We start from the raw sequence: 13,264 nt of genomic DNA on the forward strand, positions 1-13,264 counted from the left end.
TTTGAAACATTAAAATGTGACAAACATACAAGAAAAAAAAAAGAAAATCAGGTAGGTGACAAATATGTTTTCACACTACTGTAGTTTTAAACACTACACAAAAATTACTCTACAATCTAAAACTAAGGACATTTTCTGTATATCAGTATTTTATTTTTGTCCTTATTATATTTTATTTATGATGTTTTACATAGTTTGTGTAAATACAGTAAATTATTTTTAGAGATTTTTGAAAAATAAACATGGCCACTGTTAATATTTGGCTTTATTACATTATAATAGGCCAGAATTAAATATCTAAGTAGGATCCTTGTTTGAAACCATGCTGAACGTATTTACTGGGTCATGAAACATCGGTAAAGCAAACAACAGAAAAGAAGCTCATGTCAAAAACTTATGGCTAAGTTATAGTTAGCTTAGTTTAGCTAGGTTATAATTTAACTGTATTGTGAATTAAATTCAATGAAAATTTAAATAATTTCAGATTTTATTCTGGACATTGAAGAAAAAAGACAATCTGACATTTTAAATGAAATAAATCATCCTTTAAAAGAAACACACAGCAATGTGGGAGAAAAACATCAATGCTGAATGCTACAAGTGCACAAATATGAAGTCAGCGTGTTGCTGCAGTGAACGCATCAGTTCACACAATATTTCAGAAATACTATTTCATTAAAATGTCTTATATTGTTTCTTGGTCTTGTAAATTTATTTTTCTTCAGTCATTTCTGAAACAAAGTCCACACTAAATGCCGGCTGTGCATCTGTGGTCGTGTGAAGCTACATTAATGTAACAGCATGCCAGAGTGTAAACACAGATATTTATCCTTTTTCCGTTTCATTAGGCATTTAAACCAAATACTAAAACACCCTGATACGACTCAGAGTCAGACTCAGAGTACTATACATTTTATAGTACACTCAGCATAAAGAACAAAACAATGCACGAACTGGTAATTAAAGCCCTTGAAGGAATAAATCATATACATTAAAATATTGTATTTTCAGAACAACTACATTATGTGACTGTCTGTGTGCAACTTACAGCTATAAGCACTTGATATTAAATATATGCATGCTAAAACATGACAGACAACAAAGGCAGAGTACTCAGGCACAGAAATGTTTTTACGTGTTTTCAATTGAGCTTCTTGTGGCTTACATTTAACTACAGCTACTTATTCTTTTCTTCATCATAACAATCAGCTGTTGAAACTAATAATTTCGGTGAGTAGCAACAGTGACCAACAGAAACCAACAGCGCTGTGATCGTGTTTTTGTGTGTGAATACATTCATGTGAATTTCCAAAGCTAACTGAAGGACAATCATGTGGTTAGCAGGTCACAGGTCGGGGCATGTTGTGTCATGCTTTAGCCCAGCGAGTGTTGCTTCTTCAGGTTCTCTGTGCGCTTCACCCTCTCCTCTGGGGTCTTTCTGTACCAGCTCCTAAGAGAAAAAAGTCACACTGTGGTGACTTTAAATACGTCAAAAGCAGGGTGTGTCTGAAGACTGCTACTTTTATTAATATGTGACAAATGATTTTACAATTCTAATTAATTAATAGAAAAAAACGTTTAAATCTTGGTGGACAATGCACTGAGAAAGAATGATTATCTAGAAAATGACTTCAGGAAATGGTTGTGTTATAAAGTTGTTTTACAATCTGGACCAGTACAGACTTGCCCCTGACGGTTAAGTTGTCCTGGGGGCACAAATTGTTTGTCCTTGGCTTGGCTTCAAGATTCCAGGAAAGGGATACTAAATGTATGTAAATAACTTCTGGGGAATATAATCCAGAAATTACATAGAGGGAAACACAAAATGAATTAAAAAGTAATAAAATCCCACAGCCGTGTCCCACACCTGTTGGTAGCGGGGCATCTGGCTTCTGCTGCATCTTTCTAGTCTGTGCTGGAGATTCACCAACCCTAAAGAAGTACCACATGCACCACTGATCACTGGATCTCAGCAGCATTAATGTAAAACATGTGTTTCTATTTCTATGTCTTACTACTTTTTCCTGTCTAGAGACCTCTGTGTGGTAGCAGAAAGAGCCACTCTCTCTTTGGTGCACTTGGCTTTCTCCTGTAGGAGTGAATGTAGTTTATAGTTCATGAAAAAATATTCAGAATACTGAAGATGTCAGTGATCTTATCTTTTTTCCTTTTCATAAGGCATTTTAACCAAATACTAAAACACTTTGATATGACTCAAAGAACTGAAAACCAGTGTTGGGTAAGTTATTTTAAATTAATAACTTAGTTACATTACCAGTTACTTCTATCAAAAGTAACTCAGTTACTTCAAGTTAATCGATACTTTCAAAGTAACTAGTTACTAGGGAAAGTAACTTTGGTTTTACTCAGAATTCTTGTGTTGATGAGTTGCTTCCCTAACTGGATACCCAGCAAGCATGCCAGTCTTCTAGCTTGCTTACATGTTAGCACTGTCTAGCCACAATTGCACTGTGCCACCTACCAACAGAAAGGAAAAAATAATGTGCATATTACCACGAGAGAAATCCCAGGCCTGGACCGTCGTCGACTTCTGCCATGATTCTAGCCTACGTCACAGCATCACGTGTGCTTTTTACGTCCAACGCGGAAACTGCAGTCGTGGTACTTTTGATTGTACTCGGTACTCGGAAATTCTGCCTTCCGAGTAGGAAGATGTAGGTAACTCCAGACTGCAGATGAGCTGCATACAGGGCTGGACTGGGACAAAAAATCAGCCTGGGCATTTTGATTAGAGACCAGCCCACCACTATAATAAAAACCTTTGAATGAAAACAAACACCGTTGTCACAGTGATGTACACTGTCTTGTTGGTATATATGTATCAGTCTAATAAACTTAAACCTACACCATCCTCCCTATTCTGGTATTCTAAACAGTACTTAGCTGAAACCCGAAGCCTGCTTGGTCGCGTTAACCTCTTGAACTATCTACAACACATGTTGGAAACCTGAAATTAAGACAGAGGAGACTAAGAGGTGAGACATGATCATTACTGAATATTAAAAATAATAACTGACAGATTTAGTGATATTTTCATAAACTATTTATTTACCACATCAATTAACAGCATGGCAGGGCAAAATGTTTTTTCTAACATGGCAACCTTTAAAAAGTGAAAGGAGACAGAAGGTGAGGAAGAATAACACTTCATTGACTTTTTGATGGCATTTTACACACAGTACTGGTACAGAATCTAGAAAATGTGGGACATATACAACATATACAGTACTTACTTCTGAAGAAATTATGATGGGACCCTGAAAAAAATGACTGTGTACAATAATGGATATCTATACATTTTACAACTGATGAAAACATTGGTTGTAAGGTTCAGGTAATTATTTATTAAAAGCTTGACATTTTAAATGAGAATAAGAAAGAAAAGTATTTCTTTTTGCTCCCTTTTCCCTGTTAATGCATTACCTGTCCCCAATGGCAAAACTTTGGTAGAGCTGCCCCTGCACAGTTACCAGTTGTCAGCTACAGAGGATCCTGGTGTTATTTGTCTCTCAGAAACAGTTCATAACTTCCCTTCAACTCATTCATGTCACCTAAAAGGTAAACCTGTTTCTCCATCACCTGTTCAGCTCTGATGATTCAGTAAGGACATCTCCTGGTTTCATCTTCATGTTTCCCTCTCACCACATATCCAAACCGACATCATGACCATTTCTGAAACAAAGTCCACACTGAAGGCCTGCTGTACATCTGTGTTTGTGTGAAGCTACATTAATGTAACAGGATGCCAGTGTGTAAACAAATATCTTTATTTATATGTCGAAAACAGGTTTGTCTAAAGACTGCTACTTTTATTAATATGTGATTAAGATGTTGTTAGATTTGTAATTAATTATCAAACAACAACAAAAAAGAAACATTTAAAGCTTTGTGGAAACTGAGCTGGGAAAGAATGGTTATCCAGAAAATTACATCAAGCAATGGGGAGGGATGCAGCAGATTTTGTGGATGCAGCTGATGGCAACATCAATGAACTCACAGACTCTGTCATTGGATATATTGGAAAGTGCATGGATCATACCATCACAAAAACCACTGTCTGCATATATCCAAATCAGAAACCCTGGGTAAATAAAGATGTTCGCGCCAAGCTAAAAGTGCAGACCTCTGCCTTTAACTCCGGGGATGCTGATGCATATAAAGCAGCCAGGTATGACCTCCGAAAGTTCATAAAAAAGGCCAGAAAGGACTGCAGGGACAAAATGGAGTCCAGCTACCACAGCTTTGACACCAGGCGACTGTGGAATGGACTGCGCTGCATCACTGACTAAAAGAAGGACAACACAGGCAGTGTTCAGCCCATTGCATCTCTCGCAGATGAGCTCAATAACTTCTATGCTCGTTTTGACGCAGACAACAGAGAGCAGATCCTCTACCCTCAGGAGGACAGTGAGGCTGTAACTTTAACTTGAAAACAGAAGCTGTGAGATGGACTTTTAAAAAGGTCAATCCTCACAAAGCTCCAGGACTGGACGGCATCCCAGGGTGGCTTCTCAGAGTGTGTGCCGACCAGCTGGCAGAGGTGTTCACCAACATCTTCAACCTCTCCCTGAGGCAGTCAGTGGTCCCCACATCCCTCCAAGCATCCACCATCATTCCTGTTCCCAAAAAATCAGTGGTCTCCTGTCCGAATGACTACCGTCCTGTTGCACTGACATCCGTCATCATGAAGTGCCACAAGCAGCTGGTCAAAGGTCACATCTGCTCCTCCCTCCCTGACACACTGGACCCTCTTCAGTTTGCCTATCGGACAAACAGAGCCACAGAGGATGCCATCGCCCTGGCAACGCACACCACCTTCACTCACCTGCAAAAAGTGAATACATATGCAAGGATGCTCTTCATCGACTACAGCTCGGCATTTAACACCATCATCCCCTCAAAACTTGCCACAAAGCTCGTCGACCTTGGGCTGGGAACACCGATCTGCAGATGGATTCTAAACTTCCTCACAAACAGGCCCCAGGTGGTGAGAGTTGGTAAGCATACCTCCTCACCACTCATCCTAAACACAGGTACGCCACAGGGTTGTGTGCTTAGCCCCCTCCTATATTCCCTGTTCACACACGACTGTGTTTCTAAACACGTGTCCAACATCATCATCAAGTTTGCGGATGACACAACCATCATAGGCCTCATCACAGACAATGATGAGACGGCCTATAGAGAGGAGGTGATGGCACTGTACGAGTGGTGTCTGGAAAATAACCTGACTCTCAACATCAGCAAAACTAGAGAAATGATAGTGGACTACCGGAAACGACCAGTCAGGGAACACCAGCCCATCCACATCAACAGTGTCAAGGTCAAAAGGGTCAGCAGCCTCAAATTCCTTGGAGTCAACATCACCGAGGACTTCTCCTGGACCCTTCACACAGACGCTGCTATCAGGAAGGCTCGCCAGCGGCTTTACTTCCTGTGGAGGCTGAGGAAGTTTGGCATGAACGCCAACATCACCTCAAATTTCTACAGGTGTGCAATCGAGAGCTTGCTGACGAGCTGCATTACAGTTTGGTACAGAAGCTGCTCTGCCAGCAGCCGTAAATCACTACAGAGAGTGGTGAAGGCAGCAGAGCACATCACTGGCACGAGGCTTCCTGCCACTCAGGACATTTATCTTCAGCGATGCCTCCGTAAAGCACACAACATCATCAAGGACCACAGCCACCCAGCACATCAGCTGTTCTCCTTTTTACCATCTGGCAGACATTACAGGAGTCTGTCTGCTCGGACTACAAGACTTAAAAACAGTTTCTACCATCAAGCCATACGACACCTCAACCACAACACTTAAACACACACAGCACACTACACAGGACGCACTCAGAAGCTACCCTGCAGCTTCACAAGTACTCTGTACAATCTGCACTGGTCACTCCACTTTATTGATATTTATATTTTAAAAAGTGCAATACTGTAACAACTGCCACAAAAAAAACTTTTGTACTGTTTAGTTTGTATTGCTGCTAATTCCTGTGCAATATCCCATCTGCCCCCCGCACTCCTCACATTCCTATTTAAGATTTTCTTTATTTAATCACTAGTGTGTACATATATTTATATATACATATATATATATTTAGTCAGTTAACTGAAAATCTCTTTTCTTTTACTACATCTTATTAATATTTTGCTCTTTAGTATTTTTCTATTTATTTTTTATTATTTTATTTTATTAATTTTTTTCTACTGCACCATTCTGCTGAGTGACATTGCAATGTTTACCCTGTGCTAACTTACATATGACAAATAAAACTGAAACTGAACTGAAACAGATGGGTATTGATAAGATTTTCACGATTCAGATTCCATTTTTGATTCTGTTTAACGATTCGATTCTTTATCGATTCTTTATCGATTCTTTATCGATTCTTTTTAAAAAAGGAGAACACCAAGGTCGATTAGCTTAAAACTTTGTTTTATATCTTCTCTTTGAACAAGATAGAAATTTAGGAGTAACATGGCCTTACAAACCCAACAGTGAGACCTCCACAGCCTATGGCTCTTCAATGGGGTTTCACAGGGTCCCCAGGAAAAAAAATTGTAAATGTAAAATAATAAAATAAATATTCTACTGTAGCAATAACAAAGTATAACATAAATTATTCTGTAGCAATTACACAAGAATATCCAGTAATGTCCCTGTCTACAATTAAACACATTCACTTACCGAAAATCGGGGGCATCTGCTGTGGCAAATGGGTGCAAGCCTTTGACCACAAACTTAGTCACTGTTCGGTGACATTCGTCTATCCCGGCCTGAAAGGAGACGCTAACAGTAGACTGCAGCGAGAACTACCAGCATCTGAGCCAGCCAGACTCTGTCTGTCTCTCTCATCATGGTCACCTAAATGCAGCGCACAGTAATGGCAGGTTTTGTAATAAGGCAGATCGCGCTATTTACTTGCCGCATTAACGGGAGAGGATGTGCAAACGTTACCGCTGCTGCTTGGTTGAGATTCACGAGTCCGGAGCGGAATAAAAAATACAACATTCATTTCAGGTCATCGCGTGTTTTGTGAGCAAATGCTTTTGCATATTCGTAGTGTTTCCTCCCTTAAATGAAATATCTAGTTTGCAAGTATTGCAAGTTGCCCTGTTGTCATCCGTTCTCGTAAAGTATAACCAAACTTTTTAGCGTTTGAGCCGCTTAGGCGCCCTGCCAGGTAAATGACGCTCCGCAACGTGGTGACGTCATTCGGGGCGACTGGAATCGATAAGGGAATCGTTTGCAAAAATGGCAAACAATTCCAAGGAATTGAAACAGTGGGAACCGGTTCTCAACAAGAACCGGGTTTCGATACCCATCCCTAGCAATGGGTGTGTCCTATAAGGTGTTTTACAGTATGTACCAGTTTTCTTTGGCTTAGCTTCAACACTCTAGTAAAGAAATATTGAAAGTATGTAAATAGCCCATGGGAACAATAATCATCTGGAAATTACATTGAGTGAAAAAACACACAAAACACAAAATCTGTTAAAAAATAATGAAATACAAGTACAGGACCCACTCTTGGCCCTCCTCACATACCAAGAATCTAAACACCTCCTTATCCATCAAACAATCTACTACTGCACTACCCCATCCTACAGTCTCTCTTCAACCTGATATCAGGGGGCTGGGTCTGTGACCCAGCATTTTGAGTTTATTTTGTATTTATGTTAAGTTATTGTGTTAATATTAGTTGGGGTTTAGTCAAGTCAATGTCATCGTCCATGTCTGCTTGTTTATGAGTCTTTTCCTGTTTTCTGTGTAAGTTTGTTTTGTCCTTTATGTATAACTTTTAGTTGTTCTCGTGCCTCTCCCTTACCCATTCTCATGCTCCTTTCCTTGTTTTAATTTGAAAGTCTTGTGTTTCGAAGTGTTTAGTTTTGCACCCCCTGTGGCATCAGGTTCATTTGTGTCAGCTCCGTTTCCCCAGGTGTTTTCACTTTCCTCATTACCCTTTTGTGCATTTAAGTCCTCTCTCCCCCTGCTCAGTGTTGGTTTATCTGTTTGTCTAGATTCATGTCATTTCAGGTCTCAGGATTTTTCATGTTTCTGTTCAGGTTCATGTTTTGACTGCCTCAAGTCTTGGTTTTGCATGCTCCAGTTGAGATTCATGATCATGTTTTATGTCACAGTCTTCGTAGGTAATCTTACCTCTTCCCAGTTTAGATTTTGGTTTAGTTTTCCCTCAGTTCGCCACGCCCTGTTTTGTTTTGCTGTATAGGAATTTCTTTTACTTTTGTATTAATCACATTATTTTATTGTATAATGCCTTGGTGCCACTGGATTTTAACATGTCTCACACTCATACAGTAAGACAAATGGTGGGGGTCTAGTAAGGAAGTTGGGGAAAGCAGACAACTCCACAGGAAGAGTCTTTTGTCTCTTCGAGGACTCTGGGAGGCAGCAAGGGAGTGTGAACCTTAAGGTGTGAAACAGCTGTGTACTGCCTTTTGTTCCTGTGGAAGGTATTTAACTGAGAGCCATGCTAAGCTCAGAGAGACTATGCTGACCGTCTGCCCCGCGGTCATGCAGGCTCTCCACCAACTTGGTTGTCTGTTCTTTGTGTTTTGATTAAAGAATGTTAGCTACCACTCACCGCTCGTCTGCAGGCTTTATTTAATGGAAAACTTCCACAACACAGCCTAAATGCTAAACCTAAATGCATCCTTGCTAACGTCAAGGATGCATACAGCTCCTCCTCCCTCCCCCAACTTGGTAGGTCAGATCATAACCTGATTCACCTCACCCCCCGCTATGTGCCAATTGTGAGGAGGGAACCTGTGACCACCAGGACTGTTAGGAGGTGGTCAGAGGAGGCAATAGCGGAACTACAGGGCTGTTTCGAGGTGACCGACTGGGAAACACTCTGTGAGCCTCACGCCGAGGACATCAATGGGCTTACTGAGTGTATCACAGGCTACATAACTTTCTGCACCGACTCCATTGTTCCAGCTCAGACTGTTCATTGTTACCCAAATAACAAGCCGTGGGTGACTAAGGACATCAAAGCCCTCCTCAACAACAAGAAGAGGGCTTTCAGAGGGGGCAACAAAGAGGTGAGGAAGGTCCATGTGTTACTAAAGGACAAGATCAGAGAGGCTAAGGACAATTACAGGAGGAAGCTGGAGTGGAAACTCCAGCAGAACAGCATGAGAGAGGTGTGGAGGGGCATGAAGACCATCACTGGATTCAGGCCAACCAACAGCAGGGGAGCTGAGGGAGGTGAGAATAGAGCCGACGAGTTGAATCTGTTTTTCAATAGATTCGACACCACAGTGTCTGCTCCCACCCCCACAACCTCACCTGCAGTCAGCCTGGAATCCAGAGCCACACCACTGTGCCAGCCTCTCTCTTCCCATGTTGCCTCCTGTGAGATTCCTGACACCCCTCCCCCACCCATCACCTTCACTCAATACCAGGTTGAGATGCAAATGAGGAGACTTCACTCAGGCAAGTCTGCTGGACCAGACGGAGTGAGTCCCCTTGTCCTCAAGACCTGTGCCCCCCAGCTGTGTGGAGTCTTTCATAAACTGTTTATGCTGAGTCTGAGTCTGCAGAGGGTCCCGGTGATGTGGAAGACATCATGCCTCGTCCCTGTACCAAAGACGCCTCGTCCCAGTGGCCCCCAGGATTACAGGCCCGTGGCACTGACCTCCCACATCATGAAGACCCTGGAAAGGCTCATCCTGGACCAGCTGCGACCCATAGTAAGACCACATCTGGATCCCCTTCAGTTCGCTTATCAGCCTCGTCTCGGAACAGAGGACGCCATCATCTACCTGCTCAATCGTGTCTACACCCATCTGGACCAGCCGGCGAGCACTGTGAGGGTCATGTTTTTTGACTTTTCCAGTGCTTTCAACACCATCAGGCCGACCCTCCTGGGTGATAAGTTAGCAGCGATGCAGGTGGATGCTTCTCTGGTGTCCTGGATTGTTGATTACCTGACAGGAAGACCACAATATGTACGTCTCCCACAGTGTGTGTCTGACAAGGTGATTAGCAACACAGGGGCACCACAGGGGACTGTCCTCTCCCCCTTCCTCTTCACCCTCTACACCACAGACTTCAGCCACTGCACAGAGACCTGCCATCTTCAGAAGTTTTCTGATGACTCTGCGGTGGTTGGATGCATCAGCAGGGATGATGAGACAGAGTACCGGGCTGTGGTCGACTCCTTTGTCACGTGGTGTGAGCAGAATCCTCTGCAGCTCAACGTGGCAAAGACCAAGGAACTGATCGTGGACTTCAGGAAGACCAGGAAACACTTGACCCCTGTTTCAATCCAGGGGGTCAGTGTTGACATTGTGGAGGACTATAAATACCTTGGAGTACACATTGACAATAAACTGGACTGGGCTAAAAACACCACAGCACTTTACAGGAAGGGCCAGAGTCGTCTCTATTTTTTGAGGCGACTGAGGTCCTTCAACATCTGCCAGAAAATGCTGAGGATTTTCTATGAGTCTGTTGTGGCCAGTGCGATCCTCTATGCTGTTGCATGCTGGGGGAGCAGGCTGAGGGTCGCAGATGCCAACAGACTTAATAAACTGATCCGTAAGGCCAGCAATGTTGTGGGGATGGAGCTGGACTCCCTCAAGGTGGTGTCGGAGAGGCGGATGCTGTCCAAGATAAAGACAATGTTGGATAACACCTCCCACCCACTCCATGACATGTTGGTCAGTCACAGGAGCTCGTTCAGTGAGAGACTGAGATTACCGAAAAGCACCACTGAACCACACAGGAAATCATTCCTGCCTGTGGCCATCTCCCTGTACAACGCATCCACTTAACACACTGTTTGCTGCTACAGCTACACATGTTTCTTTTCCAAATATTTATTTATAAGTGACTTATGTATGTATGTATGTATGTATGTATGTATGTATGTATATATATGTATATATTGTACTATTCTTAGTTAGCGTATTGTCTGTCTTGTCTTAATGTTGGTTTAAAATGGAGCACTGTAACAAAAAATAATTTCCCCCAGGGATCAATAAAGTATTCTGATTCTGATTCTGATTCTGAAATAAATGGCACTTTAAACACACTGGCCTGCCTGGCCATAGCACCTGAGTCTGCCTTCTTCAAACCTGTTGACTGATGTCACATGTCATGAAGGTGCCGGAGGTGGTTCTTGCTCTGTTTAATTTGTAGGTGAAGCATGGCTTTGACACTCTTCATGTTTGTTTACCAGCCTCATGTGGGGGTAGATGATGCTGGTTTCACTGTTGCAGTGTGTTCACTCTCACCTGGATGACACTGCTAGCTTTGTCAGAATCATGTATATTAATTCTTCCAATGCCTTTTATACCATCCAACCACTTGTGCTGAGTGAGAAGCTGCTCAGGATAGGCGTCACCACGTCTACTGTCTCCTGGATTGCTGACTCTCTCTCAGAGAGGCCTCAGTTTGCATGACTGGGGAACACCTTCTCTCATGTGGTGCTTAGTAGTACTGGGCACCACTAAGGATTGTCCTATTTCTAGTCCTGTTTACCTTGTACAGCTCAGATTTCCAGTACAACAATGAAACATGCCAGCTGAAGGAGTTCTCTAATGACACTGCAGTTGTTGCGTGTATTATGAGGTGCAGAAGTCAGAGTTCAGGCAGCTGGTAAGGAACTTTGTAGAATAGTCTGGAAGAAATCTCCTCTTTCTAAATATAAGTCAAAACAGATGGTGGCTGACATCCGTAGAAAAATAAACTGCAATTAGGCCCATCAGCATCAGGGGTGAATTTCTGGAAACAGATACTTGGGTGTTCACCTGAATGACAGACTGGACTGGAGGACCAACAGTGATTCTGTGTACAAGAAGGGTGTTAAAGTTGCTGACCTCTAGGTGCTCATCTCATGTGAGAGAGCTCTTTCTCATCTGCCTTATTACCACAGCTGAGATGTGCCATCTCAAAATGCCACATCCTTTATTTCCCTAGGCCGTGCAATGATTTAGTCTTTAACTATGTAAATTTGTGCATCTTGGTGGGACTTTTTTTGAGTAAGTGTATATTTTTACAATGGCAAGCATCACTCCCACGCTTTCAAGCAGTTTGTGTCACCACTGGTCTAGTCTAATCACCTTCTCCCGGCCTTTTAAACTATTACAGTGAAACAAGATCAAACAAGAAAATACAAATTGAAATATGTAAAACAAAAAGAAAAAAAATCTGAATCCAGGTAACAGTTTAAGCCCATCTTTGTATGATCAGTGCAAATGTTTACTGTGTTTCTGTCACTCATTTTCTCACCTTCCCAGGTGGTTGTGTTTTATGGTGCTGTTCTCGTTCTCTTTTGCTATCTCGCTAATCAAAATCAAAATACTTTATTAATCCTTAAGTATATTATGTAGGTTACAGTTGCTCCAATACAGTAACAGAAACAACAAACAACACTATTTAACAATACAATATGTTACAGATTTACAGATTTTAAGAAATAGCACAATATATACAAATCACCGAATAAATCTCAAGGATTGACAGAGGTGATTATAAAAAAAAGTGAATAATGACAGCAACATCACTGAGTAGAAAAGAGCGTGTGCAAAAAAAGGGTGTAACTATTGCAGTGTTTACAGTGTATATAGTGTATTAGATGGAGGACTTGTACAGGGAGATGGCCATGGGCAGGAAGGACTTCCTGTGTTGTTCAGTGGTGCTTTTTGGTAATCTCAGTCTCTCACGGAACGTGCTCCTGTAGCTTTTACAGCTGTGGCTCCAGCAAATATCAGCTGATACTAGAAAGTAATATTAAATAAATTCTAACAACAGCTTATCAAGGTTAAACGTGCTGCTGTTGTTTAGCGCGACATCTGCTGGTTTCCTTTTTCTGCGGCAAAGTGATAAACAAAGAAGATAAACAAACAAGAGAGAAAAGTCAATCATCTGATCATTGAACAGTTTCATGAGAGATACTTCATGTTTCATGAAGTATCAACAGGAGAGGGAGGGTGAGAGAATGAGAGAAGAAGAAGAGGCAGCTGACAGCGTAAAGATGCAGAATAACTCCAGCTTTGTCTTTCTTTTTTTTTATTCTAGCTAAACTACCGGACAAGTTGTGTTTCTTTTCACCTCAATACCATTTTCTTTGTTTGTCTGTGATAAGATTGCTTTCAGAGTTCTTGCCCAAGCAATGGGGAGGGTGCAGCCAACCACCTCGGCTGTAACTGGTCCAGCCCAGAGTCGATCATGACAAATTGGCCAATCCACCACCTTTCGTTGTTTATACCG

At 42.0% G+C, this 13,264-nt stretch overlaps 1 protein-coding gene across 2 annotated transcripts in view; it reads right to left on the bottom strand.

Annotated features, from left to right (window-relative positions):
• ccp110 (centriolar coiled-coil protein 110) overlaps nucleotides 1-13,264 on the bottom strand; it is a 664,638-nt gene that overhangs the window by 399,081 nt on the left and 252,293 nt on the right. The gene's annotated exons all lie outside the window — the stretch shown is intronic.

This window comes from Astatotilapia calliptera, chromosome 4, assembly GCF_964374335.1.
Source record: "Astatotilapia calliptera chromosome 4, fAstCal68.1, whole genome shotgun sequence".
Taxonomy (NCBI): domain Eukaryota; kingdom Metazoa; phylum Chordata; class Actinopteri; order Cichliformes; family Cichlidae; genus Astatotilapia; species Astatotilapia calliptera.